Raw genomic sequence first — 15,895 nt, forward strand, 5'->3', positions numbered from 1 at the left:
TGCACCACCGCTGCCCGGCTAGTGATTCTATTTCGTTATTAAAATCTATTTTCATATCTTACACTGTTTCCATTATTTCATTCAACTTTTTATTTGTGTTTTCATGATCTTCATTGAAACATTTATTCATATCCTCTTTAAGGTCCTTGAATATATTCACAACTGCAGTTTTGAAGTCCTTGTCTTGTGCTTCAGCTAAATTTTTTTTTCAGGGCCTATTTCAAAAGGGTTGCTGGTTTCTGGAGGAAGCATATTGTTTGGGCTATTCATGCTTGTTTTTGTGATGGGATGCAGGCATCTGGAGTTACAACATTTGTGGTGTTTCTTGATATGGATATCTGGTCTAACCTTTGCTGGTTAGGTATTCAGTTCTTTGGTTGCTGTTACTCAACTATGATAGGTTGTGCTTGGTTTACAGTATCGGGGCCACTCTGGGTTTTAGGCTTCAGATGCCCACTGGTCCCAGATCTGAAGTTTTGTTTGAAGTTTTGGGTTCAGACTCCAAGCGGTCCCTGATGGGTATAGCAGGTGGGTGCATGATAGGCTAGCTGGAGGAGTGTGGGTGTCTGGATGTCTCTTAATGAGACTTTGTTGTGGAATATTAAAGATGTGTTACAGCCAGGTGGTGGTGGCACACACCTTTAATCCCAGCACTTGGGAGGCAGAGGCAGGCGGATCTTTGTGAGTTCGAGGCCAACCTGGTCTACAGCATGAAATCCAGGAAAGGCGCAAAGCTACACAGAGAAACCCTGTCTCAAAAAACAAAACAAACAAACAAAAAGATGTGTTACATTCATTTATGCCATGGAATATTTTTCTAATGATGCAAAGATGTGTTGCATTCTTTGATGTTGCATTTGTTTAACTCTGTGAAGCTGTGCTACTTTGCATGTCTAAAACACCTGCTTGGTCTAATAAAGAGCTGAATGGCCAATAGCTAAGCAGGAGAAAGGATAGATGGGGCTGGCATGCAGAGAGAATAATAGAAGGTTAAAAAAGAAGATGGGGTAAAGAAAAGGAAAAGGAGAGAGAACACCAGGGGCCAGCCACCCAGCTACACAGCAAGCTACAGAGTAAGAAGTAAAGAAAGGTATATAGAATAGAGAAAGGTAAAAGCTCAGAGCCAAAAGGTAAATGGGATAATTTAAGTTAATAAAAGCTGGGCTAGAAACAAGTCAAGCTAAGGTCCAGCATTCATACGTAAGAATAAGCCTCTATGTATTTATTTGAGAGCTGGGTGGCAGGACCCCAAGAGAGTAAAGAGCAAAAACAACAACAAAACCGATCCCTACAAGGCTCTGGATGTCTCTTAATTAAAACTTGGAGTCTGGCCCCACAAATACTGGCAGAGACAGAACTAGGGGTACCCTGAGTCTGGCCATGAATGGAGCTGAGTCTGAAGGGAATGGAGATGGGCTGGGAGAAGGAGCCAAGGCATGCAGCTGAGACCAGACTAGCGATATCATTGAAAGACCAGAATGGAAAAGGAGGAGGAAGAGAAGGGCACAGCTAGTATACTTGTACCCCAGATAGTGGGGGCTATTTGTCTGGTAGGGTGCAGTTCTGTAAGTCAGCAGGGTGTCACAAAGGAATGGAGATAGGCTAGGAGAAGTGACAGCCTAGGAGGGAATTCAGGAAGAACTATGAGGGACTCTAAGTCTGTATCATGAGGCTTAGTTTCAAGGGGATGGAAGTGGGCGAGGAGGAAGGGCTGAAGCTGGTGGCAGTGGCAGGTCTAAGTCTAGAGTGGCAGGTCTAGAGAGAACCGCATGGAGGAGGGGAAGGAGAGTACAAGAAGGCTATCTGGGTTCCAACCAAATTGAATATTTTTTCTTTTGTTTTTTTTTTAAGACAGGTTTTCTCTGTGTAACCCTGGCTGTCCTGGAACTCACTTTGTAGACCGGGCTGGTCTTGAACTCAAGAGATTAACCTACCTCTGCCTCCTGAGTGCTGGGATTCAAGGCATTCACCACCACTGCCCAGCTCAGGTTGAATTTCTTTACATTGGAGATAGACATGCTTTTTCCTGGAGTCCATATCAATACCTTAAAAGATTAGCTATGCCGGGGTCTTCTGTCTTCCCTTGAGTCAAAGCCATCCTTGTATTGTATATCTTAGAAACAAGAACTAAAATAGAATTTTGGCAGTCCTTGATTGGAGTGCTCTTGGAAACATATAAAGAATCAAGGGACAGGACAGGCAAAGCTGAAGGACCACCTGCATCCAGCAACAGGGAAGGGTCACAGCTCTGTGTCATCCACAGCAGTTTGAGGGATCCTTGGCTTCCACAAAGGAATTTCAGAGTGAGCCTGTATGAAGTAGAGTTCATTGAAGAAAGGTGCTTAGGGAAAGAATAAGGCAGCCCTGAGAGGATAAGTGTGGCCTTCTCAGAGAAGAGTCTTCACAGTAGCCATGTGACCATTTTAGTGGCTCTCAGTTACATCTTACAGAAGCTAAGGAACTGTTGAGACTAAAGGGCAGCCTTGGAGGTTTCTTGGATGGGTTTATAATCTGAGGAAGTAAAATCAAGAGCCATTGAGGTTCCACAAGGGGGCTAGGAAATAGCTTTTTCTGTAAATGGGATTTCTGATGAGATTTATAGTTGGGGAAAGAGAAAGGCCTTCAACAAATGTGGTTTGTTTGTTCATTTTTTGACACAGGATCTTGCTGTATAGCCCTGGCTGGCTCAGAACACACTTTGTAGACCAGGCTGGCCTTGAACTCAGAGAAGGTTGGCCTATTTCTGCCACCAGAGTGCAGGGATTAAAGGTATATGCAAACTGATGTAGAAGAATCTCAAAGTAATAGAATTGATGTTATAAAGGATGTGTTACTAGATTTCCTTAGGTGACATTGTGTCACACAAAGTAGAACTTAGCTAAGGGAGCACTGCCTTCAAAATTCTCCCAAAATAAGTAGTATGCTAACCCGAGATAAGTAAAATTTATGATGTTAGGATGTAAATGTTTGTTTACAATACTCACTAGCCATTAGAACATGCCTCTAGACAGGCAGCTCAAGAGGCAACACAGGGTTCCCAGGCTGCCAGAAACCCATCCATTGCTTTCTTTATATATATATATATATATATATATATATATATATATATATATATATATATATATATTTTTTTTTTTTTCTTTTTCGAGACAAAGTCTTACTATGTAGCTCCGGCTGTCCTAGAACTCACTATGTAGACCAGGCTGGACTTGAACTCAGAAATTTGCCTGCCTCTGCCTCTTGAGTCCCAGTTCTTTTCTTGAGAAAAGCATAATTCTGTCACATAGGCAAGATAACGCTGGTTGACAAGTATTTGAAAAAAAGCAAAAACAAAAACAAAACTCTGGTGTACTTTAGAAATATTCTGGCAGTATCTTTGATATGTAAATCTCCATCTGTCCCAGTAGCTAAACTTGCAGTCTCCTGTCTCTGGTTAAACTGTTCAGAATGTAACCTGGGGCTAGAACCACAAGAGATTAAAGGTTGGAAGCATATGTGGAATGCACAAGCCTGAGGTGTACATAAGTGAGTAAACCTTCTATTCAAGGCTGACTCCTTTTTGAGCATTAGCCAGAGCCAGACAAATGCTATAAAAGAATTTTTCCTTTATTAATCTAAGTGTATAGAGTCATTTCTCACTGGGAAGGCACATTATTTCTGTAACACCAACATGGCCACAATGTTCTTAATTGTGTTGGAATTCTTTTTGAGTTGGCAAGAGGCTTCCTCCAGGCTTGAGAGTGAGGGTTCCTTTCTCTTCCCATGCTCTCATACTTCTGTCTCCCTGGCTTGCCTCCCAGGTGTCTGTATAAGGTAGTGATTTCACTTACTGCCGTTTATACGCAGAAGAGGGATTTTGGAGTCATGTGGGAATTCTTTTTTTCTTTTCTCCTTCTTTTTCTCCTTCTCCTTCTTCTTCTTCTTCTTTTTTGAGATAGGATTTCTCTGTGTAGCTTCCTGGAACTCACTCTGTAGACCCTGTTGGCTTGAACTCACAGAGGTCCACCTGCCTCTGCCTCCCAAGTGGTGGGATTAAAGGCATCTACCACCACCACCTCATGGAATTTCTATTTTAATTTCCTTTTTAGAATTACATGTAGGACTAGAGATTTACCTCAGTAGATAAGGGCACTTATTACTCTTGCTGAGGACCCAGGTTCAATTCCCAGCAACCACATGGCAGCTCATAACTATCTGTAGTTACAGGGTGCTAGGCATGTATGTGGTGCATATGCACAGATGCAGGCAAAACACTCATTCACATAAAATGATAAAATAAATAAATCTTTAAAAACCTTAGAATTATATTTATTTCTTTATTTTGTATGTGTATGTGTGTGTGAGCATGTGTGTGGCATAGCATGTGTGTGGAGGTCAGAGGAGAACTTATAGGAGTCAGCTTTTACCTCCCACCATGTGGTCCTTAGGATTGAACTCAGATCAACAGGCTTAGCAGCAAGTGCCTTAACCCACTAACCCATCCTACAGGCCCCTTACTTCAATATTCTGAATGTTGTTAAATAAAGGCAAATGAATTCCTGTATAAATTGTATCTCAGAGCAATTGAATAACTTGATGTGGATATGCCATTCTTTAAAGAACAACTCCAACTAATTCCAAAAATTACAAGTTCTATAAGTAAAGTGATACAATCCTTCTAGGATAGCACCTTTTCTGATGATAGACATGGCACTGGTTTATATGGCAGGCACAATAGCTAGAAAGCACTGGAAATGTGCCTAGGATTATTGAGGAACTGAACTTGTTTTTTGAGGTGCTGGGGAACTGCTGAGGACAATTTTAAGAGCCATGCCATATTACCTGCCTGAGTTAAGTTTCTGTTGTCCAGTATTGAGCCACTAACCAGAAACTTTTGACACGTCTGGACAAGTCTTGAGTTATTAGAAAATAACTTAACATTTCCTTATCTTTTCTGCTACAGTGACCATTGGTAACAATGTTTTGTGGTTAGGTTGCTTGGCAACTCAACAGTCCCCTGATCTTTTCCCAAAGAAGGTTTCCTGGTCTGCTTACTATAAAACCCACCTGAGAAAAATAAAATTTTGCAGCTTGATCAGAATACTGTCTTGCTGTCAATTCTTTGTGTCTCTTGTCCCTTTCATTCTCCATTCCCCCTTCTAGGGTCTCTGCTGAAGATCCTGCTGGTCGGGACAGGGAACAAAGCTACCTCTTGCGTGATAGACTAGTTTTTTTTTTTTTTTTTAATCACTGAGCTGTACCCCACTCACCTGAATTTGAAATCCTGTAAGTTTCTTTAAGTTTAAGTAACCACACAGGTGCATGACTAAGTCCTACTTTATTGGATGATATAGATCTATGATGATTATCTTTGCTGCTGAAAACATTTGGTGAAAGACTGACAGAAACTTTATAGTGGATGGATCAGAATGACTGTCCATGAACTTCTTTTATTTTCCATGAACTTCTGAAGAGAGGTTACAAAGACATATTGCCTCTTTTAAAATTTATTTGGTTTCATAGTTAGTGCGCAAAGCTATGGGTTTCATTATGGCTCGCCCTTCCTTCCTTCCTTCCTTCCTTCCTTCCTTCCTTCCTTCCTTCCTTCCTTCCTTCCTTCCTTCCTTTTTTTCTTTCAGACAGGGTTTCTCAGTGTAGACTGGCTACCCTGGAACTCACACTATAGACTTAGAGATCTGCCTGCTTCTGCCTCCTGAGTGCTGGAATTAGAGGCGTGCACCACCATTGGCCATCCTCCTCATTATGGCATTTATACACATAATGTTTTTATTGAGCTTCTTTTTCTACTCCCTTCCCACATCCTGCTGCCTTCCTGCTCATTCCCTCCTCCGCACCGGGGGTTTCTGCTTTCGTATCACATGTATTCTACTGCTCATTCTCACCACCAGTGGTGTTTTTTTTTTTAAATTCCCCTTCCTAAGACCACTTTTGCTTTTCTCATGGTCTTTCTAGTTTCATGACCTATAAATCTCATGTGTACACATACATATAAATTAAAATCTATGGCATGTATATCATAGAGACTCATGGTGATTGCTTTTCTGTGTTTGGGTTATTTAATATAATAATTTCAAAATCCATCAATTGTCTTGAAAATTTATGACTTTGTTCCTCTTTATGGCTGAATAAAATTCTATTGTGTGTACGTATCTGGCAGGGGAGAACCCATGATTCCTGAAGGTGGTTTTCCATTGGGAGGTTCATTCATTCTACTCTAGATGTGATGACCACTGTGACTTCCTCAAATAGGAAACTTAAATGCATAATTTGTGGTAGTGAAGGACTGAGTTCATACTCTCCCCTGAAAAGAGTTTTTTTTTTAAAGTTCTATTGTGTACCTGTACCATATTTGCATTTCCACTTATCTGTTGATGAACATCTAGACTATTTCCTTCATATTGTAAACAGTACAGCAATAAAATGGATATGCAAATATTTCTGCGGTAGAATTTAGAGAGTCATCTCTCTCTTTTACTTATAATCTAATTTTTAAATTTTTAAATGACTCATGTATTATTCTACTTTCACTAAGGAGATCAACATGAAAAAAATTTCCCTCTAGTTTTCTTTTATTGACAATAGTTTTCAATCTTTTTTTTTTTTTTTCCAGAGCTGAGGACTGAACCCAGGGCCTTGCGCTTGCTAGGCAAGTGCTCTACCACTGAGCTAAGTCCCCAACCCCAGTTTTTAATCTTTAGTGTCTAGGTTTACATTTATTCATCCATTCATTTTTAAAATATAATAAAACTAAAACTATCACACTGGAAGGTGGATAAGACAAACCGACAGAAGGAAAAGAGCCCAAGAGAAGGCACAAGAATCAGAGACCCACTCATTTGCAAACTCAGTAATCCGATAAAAACACTAAACTGGGAACCATAATATAAACACAGAGGACCTGGTGACACCTGTACAGGACCTTTGCATGCTGCTTCTGTCTTTGTGAGTTCTTGCAGGCTCTGCTCATGTTGAGTCAGAGGGCCTTGTCTTCTTGGTGTCCTCCAGACCTTATGGCTTTTACATTCTTCCCACCTCCTCTTCCACAGAGTTCCCTGAGCTCTGAGGAGACCAATTAGATGGAGACATCCCATTTAGGGCTGAGTGTTCAAAGATCTCTTCCTTTGTTCTATATGTTTAGTGTTTTGATTATTATGTGCCAAGGGGACTTTCTTTTCTGGTCCAGTCTATTTGGTATTCTATATGCTTCTTGTACCTTGATAGACATTTCCTTCTTTAGGTTAAGAAAATTCTTATTTCTTCTTATTTTGTTGAAAATATTTTCTGTGCCTTTGACCTATGTTTCTTCTCCTTCCTGTATTCCTATTATTTTTAGATTTGGTCTTTTCATAGTGTCCTAGATTTCACAGATATTTTGTTCCTGGAGTTCTTTAGATTTAACATTTTTGACCAATGTATCCATTTCTTCTATTGTGTCTTCAATGCCTGAGATTCTCTCTTCCATCTCTTGTATTCTGCCTCTGTGGTTCCTGTTCGAGTTCCTAAATTTTCACTTCCAGACTTCCTCAAGTTTTAGTTTTCTTTATTGATTCTATTTCCACTCTCAGGTCTTGAACTGTTTCATTCATTTCCTTCCACTGTTTGTGTTTTTATAGATTTCTTTAAGTGATTTATTCATTTCCTCTGTAAGGATGTATTAGTCAGAGTTCTCTGGACTCACAGAACTTATGGAATAAATATCCCTCTACATATATATTCGTGTGTGTGTGTGTGTGTGTGCGTGTGTATACACACGCACACACACACACACACACACACACACACACATATATATATATATATATATATATATATATATATGAATTTATTGGAATGACTTACAATGGCTAGCTGTGAATAGAAAGTCCAAGAATCTAGAGTTTCCCAGCCCCACGAGGGCTGTTTATGATAGAATCCCAAAGAAATAGGCCCCAAAGCCAGTGAAGGAATGGATATGCTAGCAAGGCAAAGGCAAGCATGTGAAGAATAAGAGCTTCCTTCTTCTATGTCCTTATAGGCTTCTACATAGGCTTCTAGCACAAGGTGTGGCCCAGATTAAAGGTGTGTCTTCCCACCTCAAGATCTAGATCAAAGGCTTGTGTCTTTATGATCCAGATCATAGGTATGTCTTCCTACCTCGAAGGTCCAGACTAGAAGGGGATTCACTCACTTCAAACCAAGGAGACAATCTCTCACAGGTGTGCCCTCCATTTCTGGATTGTAGTTCATTCCAGACATAGTCAAGGTGACAAGCAAGAATAACCATCATGAAGGACCTCTATCATATTCATAAAGGCTGTCTTAAGATCTTTTATTTGTGCTTCGAATATGTTGACGTACTCAGGACCTGTTGTGGTAGGGTTGCTGGGCTCAGACATATCCCAGATATATTGTCCTGGCTGTTTTTTATTGTGTTTTTATGCTGGTGTCCAGGTATCTGGGATTGGGAAATCTGTAAGCCTAGGTACTGATAACTGGATTTATCCTTGTTGGGTGGGTGTTTTGACCCTTAGTTTCCTCTCTAGTTCTTAGGAGAGTATGGTGGCTGTGTGTTGCTTGTAGGAGAATCTTTTGGAGTCTTGATAGGGGTAGCCCCTGGAGGTTCCAGGCAAAATGTGTCCTGGGACATGAGACTTAGAAATGGGTGTGGGCTGTGGGCAGTGGAGGGGCATTGTAAGAGGGAGGAGAGTCTGCTTAGTCAGGCCCCTGGGAATGGGAACAGGGAGAGGAGAAGGCACAGCAGAAGGTCTGCTATAGAGCTAGGGGTGAGACAGGGGAGTGGACTTGGAGAAACAGAGAGAGAGGTAAGGATCTTCATTTAGCCTACCTGCTTCCCTAGCAGGAGTGGCCTGTGGGTTCCTAGGGAGTGACTGCTGGAGTTGGGGGTGGGATAAAGCAAGTGGGGGCAGGGAGGTGATGAGGGGAAGGTCTGTGGGATCCACAGGAGAAGGGAGCAGGGGAAAGCGAGGCTGCAGCAGGTGTTCTGTCACAGAGCTTAGGATGAGACTGGGGGATTTGACTAGGAGGAAGACAAGGGAAGGTGAAGGTCTGTAGTTATAGCCCACCTGCTTCCCTGGCAGGAAGGGCCTGTGTGCTCACAGAGAGTGACTGCTGGAGTTGGGGGGTGGGATAAAGCAGAGTGGGGGGAGAGATGTTAGGAGAGGAAGATCTGTGAGGTTTACGAGAGGTGAGGTGAGGTGAGGGTGAGGCTGCCGCAGGTGCTCTGCTACAGAGGTGGGGGTGAGTTGGAGGACTGGACTTGGAGGAGGCAACGACCAGCAGTTAGCCGACCTGCGTCCCTGGCAGCAGTGGCCTGTGGATTCTCAATGAGTGCCTGCGGCTTCCCTGGCCAGAGTGATTTGGGTATATGCTCATGAGTGGGTATATCTCATGAGACCCATGGTAATTCTTTTAGTTTTTTTTTTTTTATTTTAATTTTAATTTTATTTGCATTGGTGCTTTGCCTGCATGTATGTCTGTGTGAGGGTGTCAGATCTTGGAGTCAGAGACAGTTGTGAGCTGCCATGTGGGTGCTGGGAATTGAACCCAGGTCCTCTAGGAAGAGGAGCCAGTGCTCTTAACCACCGAACCATCTCTCCAGCCCCCTACTTTTAGTTTTTTAAGAGATCGCCCGAGTGCTGTCCACACTGGCTGTGTCAATTTACACTCCTGCCAGCAGCGTGCAAGCAGAGTTCTTTCCCCACACGGTCACCAGCATTTGCTGTCATTTGTTTATTCTTTAAAATAAACTTACGTCCAGGAAATGAAAAACTGAGTTCTGATCTCTGAAGTCCAAGGTGCCTCATATCCCCTGGGGATTGATGACAAGGGCTGGGGAGTCTGATACCCTGTGCTTGAAAGCTGTAATGCTTGCTGCCCCTGTAGGGCTCAGGGTGCTTTTAGCTGATGTCTGTATGAGCTGTAGCAGTAGCAGGTGCCATCTGCTACTCCTGGCTGCTGTCTGCTCCCTCCGACTGGAAAGCAGGGATTGTACTAGCTGCCGCGTGCTGGGACCACCGGTGGCTCAAAGCCCAGAGCAGTAAGTCTTCCTGCCACCTGAGCGCCTAGAGCACTAAGTCTCTGGCTCTAAAGCTTGGAGGAACGGGCCTCCGGCTCTCACGACTTTTAATTGTAAGCTTCTGGGTCTGATAATCCAGCTAGAATGTGGCAGTCAAGGGTCCGTGAGTGAAAGCTTCTCTCACTGACTCATAATTTTTACCTAGTTAGATAGAGCAACAGGGCCCAAACCAGCCTGAATTCTTAGAAACCATCCAACTTGAATCGGACCATGGTCATGTCCTGTTTGTAAATGTCCACTAACTTTTTGTTGTTTTTAATTTTTACTGTGTACATATATATTCATTCTTGAGACAGGATCTCTCTAGTAGGTGACTCTAGCTATCCTGGAACTCGATATGTGGACCAGGCTAACTTTGAACTCACAGAAATCCACCTGCCTCTCTCTCCCAAGTGCTGCTAACATTTTATTTAAAAATTTGTATATATATAGATGTTTTGCTTGCATGTATGTCTGTGCATCATATACACGCTTGGTGCATGCACATGGAAGCTGGAAGAGATCATCAGATCCCCTGAAACTGGAGTTACAGATAGTTATGAACCACCATGTAGATTCTGGGAATCAAGGTCAGGTCTTCTGCAAGATCAGTAAGTGCTCTTAACTGCCAAGCCATCTCTCTACAGCCCTACTACCCTTTTAAATTGTCTCTCATTTTAAGAGGTGGTGCTGAATGTGTGTGGGTTTTTTTTTTTTTTTGACTCATTTTTAATGAATACTATGATGGTTAATCTTCGTTGTCAACTTGTCTGGGCTTGGAATCATTTGGGAGACATCCTTCTGGGCATGTCTCTGAGGGGTATCCTGAGAGATTGAACTGAAGAGGGAGGACCCACCCTGAATGTAGGTGACAGCATCCCATGGGCTGGGGGCTCAAACTGCATATGAGCTTCGAAAGGAGCAAGTGAGTTGAGCACTAGCATTCACCTCTTTGCTTCCTAGCTGTGCGCGGGATGTGACCAGCTCCCTCATGCTCTTACTCCTCCTGTGACAGGCTGTACCTTCAAACTGCGAGCCACAAGAAGCCCTTCCTTCCTGAGGTTGCTTCTGTCACAATGAAAAGCAGCTACTACAAATATTATGTCTTTGAAGTGCTCTGTGTCATCAAAGTGGACTAGATCATAAAAGCCTTGACGGTTTTGCCTGCTCTCTGTTGCATTCGCTCTGGGAGAAGGGTACACTTGGAACTCTAAAGAGAATTCCTCATGGTGAGACACTGATGTCACTTGTCCATAGCTTATCAGTGACACCTGTGAGCAAGTCAGGCTTTTGGATGGCCGTAGCCCAGACTGACGAGTCGGCTGTGGCTCTGACACACCAGGGCCAAACCACTCATTTAGACCACCTCTGAAAGTGTGTCCACAGAAGCAGTCAGAGAATAAATGCGTATTATTGCTTTAATTAGCTAAAATAAGCTCATTTTTAAAGCAGGGTGTGGAGTTTGTTGTGGGGTATTCGGCAGAGAAGATGGCTCAGACATGGGTTTTAAGCTAATAGAAAGTCTTCATTAGCCAGCCAGTGTTCAGGATCCTTGTATAGCCTGAGCCTTTTTCAGGGTGAGCTTCTGAGTACAAAAGCCATGTCCTGGGTTGACATACTTCAGTTAACAAGAACAGTTAGCCAGAAGTAGAACTACAGAAGCCAAAAAGCAAGACTAGTACATTGAGAGACTGTCCCAGAACTGTGGACTTTGATGGATTAGGTCTTTGTTTTCATTTGGCAGGTGGTGCTGTCTATGTGCCGAGCTTTATGGTCTAAGTGGTACTTCCATCATGGAGTCAGTTGTTCTAAGGACTGGAGGCCTACTAAGTTCTGGGGCCCTGTTACAGAGCTTATTCTTTTTGTCTTTCTTCCTTTTTCTCCTTTTTTCAGAGCTAGAGACAGAACGTGGTCTCACGTGTACCCTGCATAGTGCAGAGGCCAGTGAACTGCAACTTTTCTTTGTATTTCAGTCCTCCTGTTTGCTATTGCATATTTCTGAAATTTTCTATGATACAAATTGAATATTGGATTCCTATATTGCATAATTACCTAAATAATTTCCAGGTAGGCTAAAGTTTAGAATATCTAATAAATTATCATATTTTGTACCTCATTACAGGAAAAGAATTCTCATTCTGGGACTTTGGTTTTCCACAGTGCTAGAGATTGAATTTAGGGCCTGACATAATACTACCACTGAGCCACACCGCCTTCATTTAAAAAGAATTTTTATTTTTTAAGCTATGTATATATGTATATGTCTGTGTCTGTGTGTATGTGCATGTGAGTGTGGGTGTCTGGGGGGGTCCTGACAAGGGCATTGGATCCCTTGGAGCTGGAGTTACCGGTGGTTATGAGCTGCTGGGCATGAATTCAGGGACCCAAACTTGGGTCCTCTACAAGGCAGTACATACTTTTAGCCTCTAAGTCATCTCTCCAGCCCCCTCCCCACCTTGTTTCTTGAGATGAGATCTCACTATATAACCCAGGCTGGTCTTGAAATTGCAGTTGATCCTCTTATATAGTTCTGAGTATCTGAGACTATCTGGTAAATTGTACACTCTCTTTTCTTCCTTTTCCTTGGAATATGTCTCACTAGGCAGCTCTGGCTGAAATTTGCTATGTAGAATGTGCTGGCCTCTAATAGAGATCCTCTTGCCACTGCCTCCAGAGAGCTGGAATTAAAGGCATGTGCTACTACACCCACCAAGAAAGGAATTCTTAAACGAGGAACAGAAAACCAGAGATCATAAATACCTTCATTTTAAAAATGACTATGAACCTCAATCTAAGAAGTTATATAATGAATAAAAATAGTACCTGAGTATAGAAATAACTACTAAAATCATCAAGAAAATATAACTCAAAAAGAAAATGAGTCAGTGATATAAATGTACAATACAGAGAGGAGAGATCTAAATAACCAATAAGCCAATAAAAGATTGTTTAATCAGAAGTGGGGCATGGTGCCATATTCCTGAAATTCCGGCCACTCAAGTTGCTGAGGCAGGAAGAAAAGTGAGCTTAGGGTTTCAGGGCTAGACTAGGCGACAGTACAAGAGTCAATTTATTTGTTTATGTGTTTTGATTTTTATCTCCATGTATCACCATTTGTAAGCCTTGTGCTCATGGAGACCAGAAAAGGGCATTAGATCCCCTGTAACTCCAATTACAGATGGTTGTGAGCTCCATGTGGGTGCTGGGAACCAAACCTGGGTCCTCTGCAAGAGAGCAAGCATCTCTCCAGCCTCATTTTTTTTCCTTTTGAGACAGGGTTTCATGTAGCCCAGACTAGCTTCCAACACAATAGGTAGTGGAAGATGACCTTGAACTTCTGATCCTCCTATGTCTACCTCTGAAATACTAAGATAAGAGGCATTCACCATGTTGCTAAATTCCTTCCCAGGGGGAGAGGTAATCAACATCTACTCCTTTTCCTAAGGTCCCAACAATGAGGCATGATTCCACCAAAGTTCACTCTGGGGAAATAATAAATTTATTGGACTTTATAGAGCATAGGTTGGGGATTAGTTATAGGGATGTGTGTGTTTCTCTTCCAGTAGGCTGCATCTGAAAAACTTTACTTAGAATGAACCAATGAGGACCTTCCTGTAACCATGTACATAGAGCCTCCTCCCCTAGTTTTCCCAGGCCTATATATATTCTTGTCCTTCCCAGAGGCCACCTGCAATTAGGGCACAGTTGCATATAACAGGTGGCACAGGTGGTAGGAAGCAGCTGGATACTCAAGGGAGGGTCTCATGACCTTCCCCACCCCTCCAGGAGGGGGTATAGCAATCAACAAGCCCAGCTGGGATAACTGTTTTCCAAGAAGGTGCAGCTGAACTAACTATTCAAGATGGTGGTTTCTTGGCTTGGAGGACAGTCACTCAGGACACATTACCATACCCAGTTTATGTGTGCTGGATATTGAACTTTAGGGTGTATGTTAGGTAAATTCTATACCAACTGAGCTATCTCTGCACCCCCTAAGAGCCAATATTTTTAAAAAAGAATTAAAAGTAAAAAAAAAAAAAATCATTGTACAGAATCTGAATCTCTCTGAGTTAGGCCCCACAGTGATCAACATCCTAGTCTTTAGTGGCTTCAACAATGACTAACTGGAGTTGACATATAAATAGAGGCCACAGTGCCTTCAGATTCAACCTGAATCAGAATAATTCAGAACAAAAATGGCATGTGTATTGAATTTACACAAGTTTTTTTCCTTTTTAAAAATTTTTAATTTTCCGGAGCTGAGGACCGAACCCAGGGCCTTGTGCTTGCTAGGCAAGTGCTCTACCACTAAGCTCAATCTCCAACCCCGATCTTACACAGGTTTTAAATCATTATTGTTCTTTGGCAACTAGCTGTCTTTGTTTATTTTATATTCTTTTGTATTGGAATCTTGCTTTGTTGCCCAGGCTGGTCTTGAATTCTGAGCTCAAGTAACCATCCTGGTTCAGCCTTCTGAGCGCTGGTGTTACAGGCATGTGCTACCATATCATTATGGGAGATCTGTGAATCCAAAGATTTTGATGTCTGAGGGTGTATCCTTGTAGCCCCAAACTCCAGTTCCCTGTCCTTTCTGAGTCCCACACCATTTCCCAGAGAGTCTCTCCTGGATTCGAGCTCTAATGTTTACAAGGGTAACTGGTTTGATATTGTACCCTGTGGCCATTGCCTTCCCTTCCCACGTCATTTCCGCATTGCACTAATTGCTCCCTGGAACCACACACAGCACATGCTATACTTGAGTCCTTGCCTCTGGACTCCTTTCTGGGAGAACCTATACTAATATCAAATCTATCTGGCTTCTATGCCAGCATGGATAAAGCCTGAACCCTGATGATTGTGGGAACTTTCCAGAAGAGAGAAACGTGCATACAAAGACAGACCAGATGACAGGCACATATTTCCAAGCTGCCCAAGCCCTAGACTCTGCTCATAGACCTTCCAGACGTCTGCTTTCTTTTAGTCCTCAATGAACAGTGTGTACAACTGGCACCTTCAGCCTTTTGATTTTTATTTCTGAGACTGTAATGCAATTATATCATTTCCCCCTTCCCTTTTCTCCCTCCAAACACCTTCAGCCTTGACTTGCCTGGATTCATAGCTAAACTCTGCCTGATCCCTAGCCTTCTCCTCCTTCCCCAGGGTCTCACTGTGTAGCTGGTCTGGAACTTTTTATGTAGATCACAGAGATCTGCCTTTTTCTGCCTTCTGAGTGGTGGGATTAAATGCTCATGCTATTCCATACTCAGCACTGTGGTAAGAGTGGGGATGGAGGACAATGGTGTGGACCCCTGGTAAGGGCACTGGACACTGTGTAAGGTGTGCCAAGCGTGTAACTGGTCTGGAAAGTAGAATTTGCTTCTGGGAACAGAAGAGGCGGGAGCTGCTGCATAACCCACAGGGAGACCTGCTGCATAGCAACAGAATTTGCACAGGGGGCCCTAGGAGACCCGGGGCTATAAACAAGATCTATGATTTCAGGAACACCGCCTAGGCAGTGTGAAGGACAGGTGGGCACAAAAGACCACTGCTAATGCACATGGCTTCCCAACCATGGTGCCCTACTTCCCTGCAGCTTGGGAGCACAGCCTTTTAACTTTTAAAGGAACGTCAAAGAATTTAGGGACTGTTTTTGAAAAAGCAGAACAATATTTAATTGATTGGTCACTAGCTGTAACTTGGATTATGTGATCTTTCCAAGCTTTTATTTCTGTAGTGGATCTTAACTAAAAGGCCGAGAAGCAACTCTAGCTTCTATTTCTGACCAACTTGCTTGACTGTTTTCTTACTTAATAAGATAGAAACCGCCGGGCAGTGGTGGCG

The 15,895-nt window shown here is 42.6% G+C and overlaps 1 non-coding gene across 1 annotated transcript; it reads left to right on the forward strand.

The window, feature by feature from the left end:
- Window positions 1-6,142: 6,142 nt before the first annotated feature.
- Window positions 6,143-6,304, forward strand: LOC118583322. The gene has a single exon (XR_004944902.1). It is a non-coding gene; the product is annotated as a U1 spliceosomal RNA (small nuclear RNA).
- Window positions 6,305-15,895: the final 9,591 nt, after the last annotated feature.

This window comes from Onychomys torridus, chromosome 4 (genome assembly GCF_903995425.1).
Source record: "Onychomys torridus chromosome 4, mOncTor1.1, whole genome shotgun sequence".
NCBI lineage: Eukaryota > Metazoa > Chordata > Mammalia > Rodentia > Cricetidae > Onychomys > Onychomys torridus.